Source organism: Canis lupus, chromosome 23 (assembly GCF_011100685.1).
Source record: "Canis lupus familiaris isolate Mischka breed German Shepherd chromosome 23, alternate assembly UU_Cfam_GSD_1.0, whole genome shotgun sequence".
In the NCBI taxonomy this organism is placed as follows: Eukaryota; Metazoa; Chordata; class Mammalia; order Carnivora; family Canidae; genus Canis; species Canis lupus.
The window spans coordinates 3,160,278-3,172,619 of record NC_049244.1 but is presented as its reverse complement, the minus strand read 5'-3'; the positions used below and the strand labels follow the sequence as shown (position 1 = coordinate 3,172,619).

Genomic DNA, 12,342 nt, shown 5'->3' with positions numbered 1-12,342 from the left:
CCTGAGTGCTGACTGGGAACCAGAGTCCAGTCATCTCCTGTGAGTCAGGCCCCCATGTGCTATAAGGTAGTGTGTTAAGTGTCATTAAAAGAGGGCTCAGCTCTTGCCGGCAGTCTTTGTTCCTTTCACCATTACCCATACTCCCAACTCTCCTCCACTCCAAGGAGCAGACAGAGGACTGGATACAGATCAGCAAACCCTCATGCTGGCCATTCCAGGAGTGGCTAGAGAGAGAGAAGAGAAAGAGAGGATGGGGTGGTGGGATGGTGAGCATCTGCATGACCCATACCACTTCTCCTACCCAACCTTTCAATTGTTTTCTGAGGACTAGGTGGTTCTTCCCCTTTCAACATTATTCTTTTAAATTAAACTTTGAGGACAAAAGGTATTTAACACTTTAAGAAGTAGGATGGCCTAAATTTAGTCTCAATTCTGAAATTTTGAATCTTGTAAGCCACTCATTTGATTGCTTGTATGTTTACTAAGCAAGTGCTCATTGGGTAGCTACCATATGCCAAGCACGGGGAATATAATGGTGAACACGTTCAGTCTTCATCTCAGAGTAACTTGTAATATAGAGTGAAAGTCAGAGAGATTGTAATCGTGTATTGGAAGAGCCATGCCACATGGTCCATGACGTGTTATGGGAACACAAAGAGGCTGCCCAGTGCAGACTGGGGACGAGGTAGGTTGGAAGCTATGGTGGTTGGAGGCTAAGACCTAAGAGACATAGAAGTCAACAATGAAGATAGGAGACAGATTATCCAGTTTGCCTTTCCATCATTGTCATTTGTGACTTTGGGGGTAAAGGATAAAGATAGATCTTTCTTGAAGGTCACCTGAATGTACTACCTCAGTATGACCTACCGCTGTCTAAAGGTTGGCTCAGAGTGCTCATCAAAGCTCAGGGAAAACGAGGTTATTTTAAGTTAGGAGTGAATTGCCATGTATACCATGGTGTCCATGACTTTGGGACCAAAATTCAAGAGACATTGAGGGTATCTCCAGGTTTCTTTTCCTTGACTCAGCAAATTGGAGGCTAGAGGAGAAATAAAGGAAGAGTTACTAGCTCTAAGTAACTACAGTTACAAGTGCTAAGGATCTCATGTATTGTTGTTACTAGCTTTAAAAACAGCACCATGTTGTCTATGTCATATAATTACTTACAGTCTCCCCTGCCTAAAACAAATCCAAGTTATGTCTTCTTGGAAAATATAAGAGTGTCATGGCAGAGATGCTATGAATTTGTTGTGAGGGGTTGGGGGTTGAGAGAGCATTGGAAATGGCATATTTGGCACTGATTTTTTGGTCCTCAAATGAGAGTTAGGTAGGGGATGGCTCACAGTCTGGTGGAAGAGGATGGACAAGTCATTACAAGTCAATGGAAAGAGCGAGGTGCTCTTGGCAACATGCAGGAACAGAGTGGAGAACCAACCTGGGTGTCCCACATGTGGACAAGAGCATAGAAAGTGTCCTAAGCAGGATTAGGGTCTCTAACGTGCCTCATGCTTTCAAGTACAATCACATGACACTGTTTTATCCTAGCTTTTTAATTGTAGCATATATTTAGCTTTTATGAAAATAACACCATGAAGGAAGAAAACAGAATTTAGGGACTTTGACAGGATTGCTCTTTTTTTTTTATATTGCTTTCTCATTTTTGTTATGATTAGCATCTAGAATGCAGGAAAACCTAATTAAAATAGTAATACTAAAAATGTATACAAAAGGTTCAATCATATAGAAACGTGGAGAACAAATTACAATGAACCCCTTTATAGGCCACCTGATCTTTCTCCTCTATAACCTCTCCCACCACACACAACACAATCTTGGTTTGGCTTTGCACAAATAGTTTAAAGCAAATTCTAGGCATCATTTAATTTCATTCCTAAATATTATAGTAGGTATCTCTATTGAAGAATAACTTTTTAAAAAACATAACCACAATGCCATTTTTATGTGATGCAATACCCAAAACATACCAAATTTTCCTAACTAGCTCCAGTAATATTTTTATAGTTGTTTCATTCAAATCAGGATCCAAATAAGATCAATACATCATATTTAATTGAAAGAACTCTTAGGTCTCTTTTACTCTGTAAATTCTTCTCTCTTCTTGGTTTTTATGCCATTTACTTGAGGAAGGAGAGATATGAGTCATTGTCCTGTATAATATCCTACATTCTGGATTTGGCTGATTGTTTCCCCATAGTGTTATTCAACTTCTTCTTGTATTTACAAGCTGGATTAGATTCTTGTTAAAATGTTTTTTTGGCTAGAAAACTTTGCAGATGCTGTGTTTTCTAATGTATTACATCATGAGGTGCACAGTGTCTGAAAAGTGTCTGAAAGTCCCACTTTCAGAAACGTAAAAATTAATCAGTGGGTTCAGATGTTATCAGCATGGTCCACCCAAAGGTTCCCTGTCAACCTTTCGCCTAATAGTCATTGATGGTAGTTTTCTGGATTCTTCATTTTATTAGGTGTTCCAGAGTCGTGGTTTTCTATCATTCCTTCTGTCTTTATTAGCTAGAATTCTTCTATAAAAAACTCCTTATTATCTCTTTGGTTGCTCTGAAACACAGTTCATACCAGAAAGGCAGAAGAAATACTTCTTTATCTCCCATTATGCACTCTTAATTTAATTTAGTCCATTGTAGACATTGTTTTCCAATGCTCAAATTGTCTCCTCCTTGGCCAGTGAAATCACCTCAAGTCAACTTCTGTGTTGTCATGACCTGACCCTAGCAGGACTGGATACCTTCCTTGCTTTTCTTTTTTCTTTTCTTTATTTATTTTTTAGATTTTATTTATTCATTTGAGAGTAAGAGAAACACAGAGAGAGTGTATGTGTGAGTTGGGGGAAGGCCAAAGGGAGAGGGAAAAGCTGCTGAGCAGGGAGCCTGACATGGGGCTTGATCCCAGGATCTGGGATCATGACATGAGCTGAAGACAGATGCCTAACTGACTGAACCACCCAGGTGCCCCTCTACAGCTTCTTTCTGATGAATTCGAAATCTTTATACCCTCATCTCCACTACCATTTTATCACTTATGACAAATAATGGTTTATACTAGTTGTATCAGTCAGGAAGGCTTTCAGCTCTAAGTAAGCATAATGAACAAATAGCATTTTCAATTTTTTCACAGAACACAAAGTCTGGAGCAGGCAGCTGTTAGCATTTGTTCAGCAGCTCATGAGATCCAGAGCCAGCATTGCTGTGATTCTCTTGGCCTCTCCTTCCTGGTTGCAAAATGGCAGCTCCTACTCCAGGCATCATGCCCAACTGGGGCAGGAAGAAAGGGGAAGGCCAGAGCCAGCTGCAGCTGTCCCTTTGTATCAGAGAAGCAAAAGCTTTCCCCAAACCACCATACCCTCCTCCCACTCAGCTGAATTCTAAAAGATCTCATTGGCCAGACTGAATTAGATGGACATCCCTACTTGCAAGGGTGGCCAGGAAAGTGAGCACTTAGTTTTGCTAGGTTCCATAGTTCAAGCAGGCAGGAGTGGGGGCTGAGGGTGAATATAGGGTTACTAGGTCTGGGAGAGTAGTCTTGAGGCCTGAATCAATATTCTCTATCTTGATTTTTTGTGTTTTTATTTTTATTATTGTTTTAAAGATCTACTTACTTATTTCGAGAGAGAGAGAGAGAGAGAGGAGAGGGAGAGGGAGAGAGAGAGAGAGAGAGAGAGAGAGAGAACACATGCATGGGTGGGGGACAGAGAGAGGATCTTCAAGCGGACTCCCCACTGAGCGTGGAACCCAACTCAGGGGCCCAATCTCATGAACTATGAGATCATGACCTAAGCCAAAATCAAGAGTCAGATGCTTAACTGATTGAGCCACTCAGGCACCCCTACTTTTTAATTTTTACATAATGTCTACTATTCCTTGATTCTGAAGCAGGGTGGGATAGTTGAACTGTGAATTGGAAATGAGTATAGCTGCTCTAAGGAAATGAGTATCAGCTGTTTTGGCATCCATACCCTGATGGCTCAGCTCCGTTCAGTTATCAGATGCCATCTCCAGCTGCAGGATCTCTGCTGCCAAGTGTCCATGCTGCCAAATGCCCCATCTCCTGTCTGCATGGGGCCAAAGCAGTCTCACCTTCATCAAGACAGACCTCATTCAAGCTGTAGTGATCCATATGATGCCAGGATACCTTGTGGCTACAGTTTCACAGAAACCACTCAACCTTCACAGGGTTATGATAAAGAGAAGCACTAACACACAGCCAGCACTCCAGACACTGAAACACTGAGCTTATTCTGAATTGACTGATAGGCAGCCACTGCCTGGAGCCTCACAGTTCTGTTGCCTTGGCCATCTCGGCTCCTCTCTGAGGACCCACCCCACCTGCCCATGACCTCCTTAGCATCCAGCAATTGAAAGTTAGGGCCTGGTCTAGTAGGGGTCCTAAGGCCTTACTACCTACCAGGACTAGGGCCATCCATTCTGTGTCTGTACACAGAGGTAATAAAAAAAAAAATACTATCCTCCATGAGAAAGCACATTGTTTCTATTCTTACTGGTCATTTTTCTGGACTGTCCATAGCTGAAGGGCAAATGATAACTAATTCAAGGAATGGAAGTAGATAATTCTATCACTGACAATTTTGATTTCCTCAAGGCTAATAAGTCTCATATTAGAAAACCTGAGTTGTTCCGATAGTAGTTTTATTTTTTTCCTTTTTCATGATCTAGGTATTGAAACTGCTGGTCACGAACTCAATATCTATCCTCTCCTTTCTCTTTTCTGTCAGAACCTGATTTCCTTGTGGGGGTGGGGGTGGGGGTAGTATGTGAGGAGCTAAAAACCACATTCCTAGCCTCCTTTGGAACTAGGGCTGGTCATATGACACACTTAGGACCACTGAGATGCATATGAAAATCCATAGAACTTCCAAGAAATATCTTTCAGGCAGACAGGCTCTGTGGGCCACAGTCAGAACTCCTCCTGGAATGAACTGAAAGGTATACTGCCATCAACCTCGGTCATCCCAAATGTCCATTTGTGCACTCTTATGTAATATTCCCTCGTATCACTGGTTCTGTTGCTTGGTTCACTTATTTGACAAATACTTATTGAGCACTTGGGCTCAATAAGTTGAGCATGTGCTGATCAGGTGTTATAGGTTCATATGTCCCAGGGCCAGGCCTATAATTAGAGATGTAGGCCAGGGCTGAAGGACCACAGCAGATGAAGGAAGACCTAGGCCCTGGCTAACAAAGAGGGTGGGGTGAGCCATTGCTCAGGTGTAGCAGCTGGTTTGACATTTGATGGATTCAAACCCCAAGTTGCAAGATCTTCCTATTTTTCAAGAGGGGCCAGAAATCTTGATTTTATTTTTCAAAATTAACTCTGCTTGGGGCTGGACTTCTAGCTATGGCAGAGTAAAACTGGAAAAAGTTGGCATATTAGTTTTCTATTGCTTTGTAACAAATTATCACAAACTTATCAGCTCAATCAACATATGTTTGCTAACTCACAGTTCTTGTAGATCCAAAGTCCAGGCAGATGCAACATACCCTCTGCTCAGGGTCTTACAAACCTCAAATGAAGGTGTTAGCTGGACCAGGCTCTTAACTAGAGGCTTTGGAAAAGAATCCACTTCCAAGCTCATTGAGGCCAAAGTCCTCATACTATGCCACATGAATATTTTTTAAAATTTTTTATTGGAGCCACATGAATATAAATAAGGAAATCAAATCCAGCAGCATGTTACAATGACCAAAGTGGAATTTATTTTGGGGATGCAAGGTTGATTTGGCATATGAAAATTAATTAATGCGGGCAGCCCCAGTGGCACAGCAGTTTAGCACCGCCTGCAGCTCAGGGCATGATCCTGGAAACCCTTGGATCAAGTCCCGCGTCGGGCTCTCTGCATGGAGCCTGCTTCTCCCTCTGCCTGTGTCTCTGCCTCTCATTCTCTCTGTGTCTCTATGAATAAGTAAATAATCTTTAAAAAAAAGAGAATTAATTAATACAATGTGTCATATTAATGTAATAGACAAAACCTACATGATCATGTCAATACATGCAGAAAAAGCATTTGACAAAATCCAACACTCATTCATGATGAAACTCTCAACAAACTCTGAATAACAGGGAATTTATTCTAATATATAAAAAGCACCTAAGAAAAACCTATAGCAAATATCTTACTTAATAGTGGAAGACTAAATGCGTTTTTTGAGAACAAAGGAAGAATATCTACTTTTACCACTTTTTTATTTTTTTAAAGAGTGTTGGATTTTATTTATTCATGAGAGATGGAGAGAGAGAGAGAGAGAGAGAGAGAGAGGCAGAGACACAGGCAGAGGGAGAATAAGGCTCCATGCAGGGAGCCTGATGTGGGACTCAATCCCAGGACTCCAGGTTCATGCCCTGGCTAAAGGCAGGAGCTAAACTGCTGAGCCACCCAGGGATCCTTACCACTTTAAAAAAAATATTTTTATGTAATTTCTATACAATATGGGATTGAAACTTACAAACCTGAGATCAAAGTTGCATGCTCCAGTGATGGAGCTAGGCAGACACCCCAAAGAACTAACCACTTCTATTCTATATCATACTATAAGTTATAGGCTGTCAAGAAGACAAGAAAAAGAAATTAAAGGCATTCAGACTGGAAAAAGAAGAAACAAAATGTCTTCATTTGCAGAAAATATGATTTTGCAGATAATATGATTAAATACTATTTAATCTGAAAACACCAAGAAGAACTAAAAAATGAGAATGTCAAAGGATATAAAAATCAGTATTTTTATATTCTGATAATGAACAACCTAGAAATAAAGAAAATAATGCAATTCACAATAGCACTAAAAAGAAAAGTACTTAGAAATAAGGGTAACAAAAGATGTGTACAACTAAAAACTACAAAACATTGCTGACAGAAATTTTAAAAGATCTAAATAAATGGGGAGCTATATCATGTTCATGAACTGTGAAGACTCTTTATTGTTAAGGTGGCAATTCTCCCCAAATTGGCCTATACATGCAACTCCAAAAAAAAAAAAATACCATTCTTCAAAAACACTGTTTTGGTAGAAATTGACAAGCTGATCCTAGAGTTTACATGGCATTGCAACATACCTAGAATAGCAAAACAATTTTGAAAAATAACAACATAGTTGGAGGACTTATTCTGTCCCATTTTCAAAACTTACTATAAAACAACAGTAGTCAAGATTATGTCACAGTGGTTTAAGGATAGATATGTAGAATCAATAGAAATGAATAGGAAGTCCAGAAAACCCTTACATTTATGGTAAATAGATTTTCAGTGACGGTGACAAGGCAATTCAATTGGGAAATGATACTCTTTGACAAATGGTTCAGGGGTAATTGACTATCCATATGCAAAAAATGAATTAATTGATAAAACATGTAGACACTTTATATCACATATAACAATTAACTCAAATTGTATTATAGACTAAAATGTTAAATTGAAAACTATAAACTTGAAAAAAAACTCAAAAAAATCTTTTGACTTTGGCTTAGGCAAAAATTTCTTAGATATGACATCCAAAATATGATTTATAAAAGAAAAATTTGATAAATTGGGATTCATCAAAATCTAAAACTTTGGCACATCTAAAGATATCATTAAAAATATGAGAAGACAAACCACAGCCTGGGAGAAAATATTTGCAAGTCATATATCTAATTAAGGACTTGTATCTGAAATATATAAAAAAGTCTTAAAACTCATTAAGACAAATAACCCAATTAAAAATGGGCAAAAGATTTGAATAGATCTTTCACCAAAGAAGATATATGAAAACTAAAAATTTAGCACATGAAAAGATGATCAACACTGTTGATCAGAGAAATGCAAATTAAAATCACAGTGAAATACCTCTATACTTTTATTAGAATATTGATAACCTAAAAGTCAAATAATGCCAAGTGTTGCTAAGGGTATGGTGAAACTAGAGCCCTCATATATTGATGATGGGAATATAAAATAGTAAGTCGCTTTAGAAAGTAATTTTTCAGTTCCTTAAAATGTTAAAGAGTCATGACATGACCCAATAATTCTACCCAGCAATATACCCCCCAAAATGAAAACATTGCCATTTAGAGTTTATATAATTATTCATAGCAGCATTATCCACAATAGCAAACATCTGGAAATAAATAAAATGTAGTTTATGTATATAATGGAATACTATTCAGCAATACAAAGGAATGAACAGATACAACTACATGAACTACAGCATGGATAAATCTTATGCTAAATGAAAGAAGCCAGACACCAAAGACTACATATTGTATGATTCTATTTATATAACATTTCTAGAAAGGCAAACCTACAGAGATGGAAAACAAATTATTGGTCATGGAGGACTTGAAATTGGAGAGTGATTGTATATGCACATGAGAAGACTTTTAGGGAGAGATGGAAATACTCTAAAAGTGGATTAAGGGGATGATTGCACGACTTTATAAGCTTACTAAAAATCACTGAATTATCATGTATTCTGGGTGAACCTTACAATATACATATTAGACCTCATTAAAAGGTTAAACATAAAAATTAAATCTCCCAATTTTAAAATGTTCACAACTAATTAAAATTCTTAAAAGACCTTTGTGGGGGGAAAAATACCCCAAGTCTGTGGTGTAAACCCTTGGGCTGCTCTCTTAAAACGTCAGAGCCCAGTGGCATGAATAGAATTTTAAATGAAATAAAATCCTTATTTTCCAGGAGTTAAAGATCCAAAGGCAGAGAATGGGAAGTAAACAATTATAACACCTAATGATAAATGCTCTAAGTGGGATGTGCAGAGAGGTATGGGTCCAGAGAATCCTTGACTCTGACTGGGTTTGGGTTGGGGTACCACAGACGAGGTTGGACACTGCAGTTAGGTTTTGAAGCACAAGCAGGAATTCAGGAGATTGCAAGTGTGGGAAGTGGAGAAAAGGGGTGGGAGACATTTCCAGGCAGAGGGAATAGAATCGGCAAAGTCTTAAAGGTGTGAAAAAGCAGTTCCCTTTGAGAACTGGGGAGGTTGGAGATGTGGCACACACGGAGAATGGAAAGAGCAAGAAGGGGCGATGGGGCCGTATCAGGAATGGTTTGGCAGGCCATGTTAAAGTTTTGGACATGGGATTAAGATGGGATTTACTTGTTGGAGAACATGCACATGCTTCTTTTGGCCTGAATTAAACTTTGCAAATCTTGGCAACATCATATTGTATTCATTTAAACATATCCATTAATATACCACTTACTGTGTACCAGGCACTGTTTTAATACTTAAAATAAACTCATTTAATCCCATCAACAGTGGTTCTCAAACTCTAACTTGCATCAGAATCACCCAAAAGTGTTCTTGAAACAGAAACTACAGTTTTCAATTTAGTACATCTGGAATGGAGACTGAGAATTTGAATTTTGATTCAGTTCCCAGAAGAAGCTGATATTGTTGGTCAAGAGAGCACACTTTGAGAACCATTTCTTTATACCATCTTTATAAGAAAGATATCATTATCACTACCATCCTCATGTTACAGAGAAGAAAACAAACAGAAGGTTAAGGAACCTGCCCAAAGCCATAGAGAATTAAGTGATGGGGCAGGATTTGATGCCAGGCAATGACTGTCATGTCTCTTAGCTCACATGTTGCAAATGAACAGAGTCAAGGGCTGGCATTTTCAATCTTTGTTTGCAACTATCAAAAATACATTACACACACACACACACACACACACACACATACGGTGGCCTTCACTGATATCTGAGATAAGAGAAACATGCTAACTGATGCCAATGGGGTAGTATGAGAAAGTCTTTGAGGAACTCTGTAGGCCTTTCCAATGAAGTATCATTATTTTTTGGTCCTACTGGGATGAAGCCAGGATTTAGAAATGCACAACTATCAATGTACAAAATGACTAATTAAATATGTAAAGCAAAATCTTACTTAAATACATGTTATAACTCAAAATTGAACTGTACATGGTTACTCAATACCTATTGTTTTAAATATAGTTTAATTTTTTCAAATTATGAAAATGAACAATATCTAGAGAAGATAATATGATGCTTGTGTGTATGTGTGTGTGTGTGTGTGTGGTGATGGGGGGTCCCAAGATGAAAATTGCAATTCTTTCAAGAATCTGCTTGCTTTTCACATCTTGATCTAATTTGTAGCATTGCCCTGGTTGCCTTCTGATAAACAACTTCTTCCTTAAATTGGTGGCATTATGTTATATTTGAGATTTGAATCACAGAAACTGTAATACAAACCTGCATGCTCCATCTTGTCGTTTTGTAGAGTGCTGTATATCTAATTAAAGCTTCTTACAGGTCCATAAAAAGACCTAACATTAAAAAAAGCAGTCTGTGTTGGAGAAAGCCTCCAGGCAGATTGGAGGAGGGTTCTTCATTAACAATAAACATATTTGCTTATATTCAAAGTTAAGTAATAATATATTAATTTGCACTTGAATATTCTTAAATATTGCCTAAGCATAATAAGATCATGTTACTACATCTATGGTGTGGAACTGAAAATGGGTCATGTTCTTGCCAGCAGCACTATAGCTTCCCAAGAAACACTGGGGATGAATGAATGATTTACTATCCGGCTGTATCCCTGACTTTATTTGAATCAATCTATTATTCTGTTCCTTTTCATTTATTGTTTTGCTATTCTTATGTCCTTGTTACCTTATAGATTTTAGTTGAAACCTGAGTCACACACAGCAACAATATAAATACTGTTTTCCAAGGGCTTATTTATTATGGCCATTGCTTTGTGGTTACTGTTACTCTCAGGGCTACAGGTCTGGTGGCAGAGGTCGTCAACCACTGGATTCCCTTGGGAGACCATTAGAGTGGGTCTTTTTTTGTTTGTTTGTTTTTCTTTTACAGGGTTCCCTAAATAGTGATATCTCCCTGAGGGGAAAAGTGCATGGTCTTCCAACTTTCCAGTAGTGAAGGACTGACTGAATTCCACAAAGGAGCTACTGCGTAACATACGCCTAGAGTTAGAATGTCAGTGTCAAAGTGAGATTTTTCCTTTATGGTCTTTCTCAATCAGAGTGATCCCAGAGTTGGGGCTTTGACTCATCCTTAAGGGACAGAGGCCTAGCCTGAGGCCTAGAGTCCCAGGGTTTTCCCGGCCAATGATCCATCATCACCCCATCCTAGAGCATTAGGCTGACTGGGAGTCCCCCTTTAATAGAAAACCTTGTTCTCACCCTAAGGGCTTGCATCTCCCCACAATCCACTTACTTTTCAATCATCTTCAGACATGCAAAATTGATGCTGTGGAGATGGTCTGAAAACAAAACAAAACAAAACAAAACAAAACCCCTGACATTTGCAGGTCAGCAAAGACACACTTGCTAAAGCCACCTAGATTTCTCTTCTGCACCAAGTCAACTTAATCAAATTTGGAGCATCTGAGCAGCTTTTATTTGTATATTTATTTTTTTTCTTGTGTCCTTCTTCACTAGGCATTTTTTATTTGAAGGGTGGAAAGAAAGGAGAAACAGAAAGGGAAAAGCAGGTCGGAGAAACCTGGCATCTGGCTTGTTGGCTCTCCCTTTCAGGAAGCCTCAGAGAGCCCATCTTCCACCTACTGAAAGACAAGCTTTCGAGGGTGGGAGTCAGGAGCCCAGCACCCCTCTTCTGGCCTTGGCTAAGCTCCCTTCCTGAGCCACTTGGCCTGGTGACCATGCCGCTGAACTCTCTAGCTAAACCACGATTAACGTCTGCTGTTTGAATCCTGGACTTGGTCTGTTTTAACACTTTCCATGACCTTTTGCCTTTCCAGGTGGTTTCCAGGAGAGGCCGCTAACTGATGGGGCCGGGCTAGTGTCTCCCGGTGACCTTTAAGGCCAGCGCCGCATTCAGATGGTGGGCTTTTCTCCTTTTGTTTAAATAGCAACAAAATCAATGAAATTCCTTCAAATTGGGTTCCCAAGAAATAAAACTGTAGAGAAAAAGAGCATATGCATATATTTATATATGTATGTGTATACATGAACGTATATTCACTCTTTTCCCTCTCCTTGCTTAAACTCGGCGGGAGACGCGGGCACCCCCGGAAGGGCAAAGCGCGAGCTGCCCTCCCCGCCAGCCCCCAGGACGCAGGCAGGTCAGGTGCAGGCCGTCCCAGCTCTCCGGTTACCCGGTAGCTCGCGCCACTCTTCCCGGCCACTGCCCCGTGTCCCTTGCGCTTCCTCCTTCCGCGGGCCCTCTCCTCGGGCGCCTCGGCCGCTTCCCGCCGCCAGCCCACCGCCGCGGAGCCCGCCTGCCCCGACGCCGCCACGACGCCCTCCGCAGCCCGCGCTCGCGCCCGCGCCCGCGCC

The 12,342-nt window shown here is 39.9% G+C and overlaps 1 long non-coding RNA gene across 1 annotated transcript; it reads right to left on the bottom strand.

Moving 5' to 3' along the window:
* Positions 1 to 5,907: 5,907 nt before the first annotated feature.
* Positions 5,908 to 12,302, bottom strand: LOC111091943. Its single transcript, XR_005376675.1, has 4 exons — positions 12,162 to 12,302; positions 11,261 to 11,306; positions 10,271 to 10,344; positions 5,908 to 5,965 (listed from the first exon to the last, which is right to left on the bottom strand). It is a non-coding gene; the product is annotated as an uncharacterized LOC111091943 (long non-coding RNA).
* Positions 12,303 to 12,342: the final 40 nt, after the last annotated feature.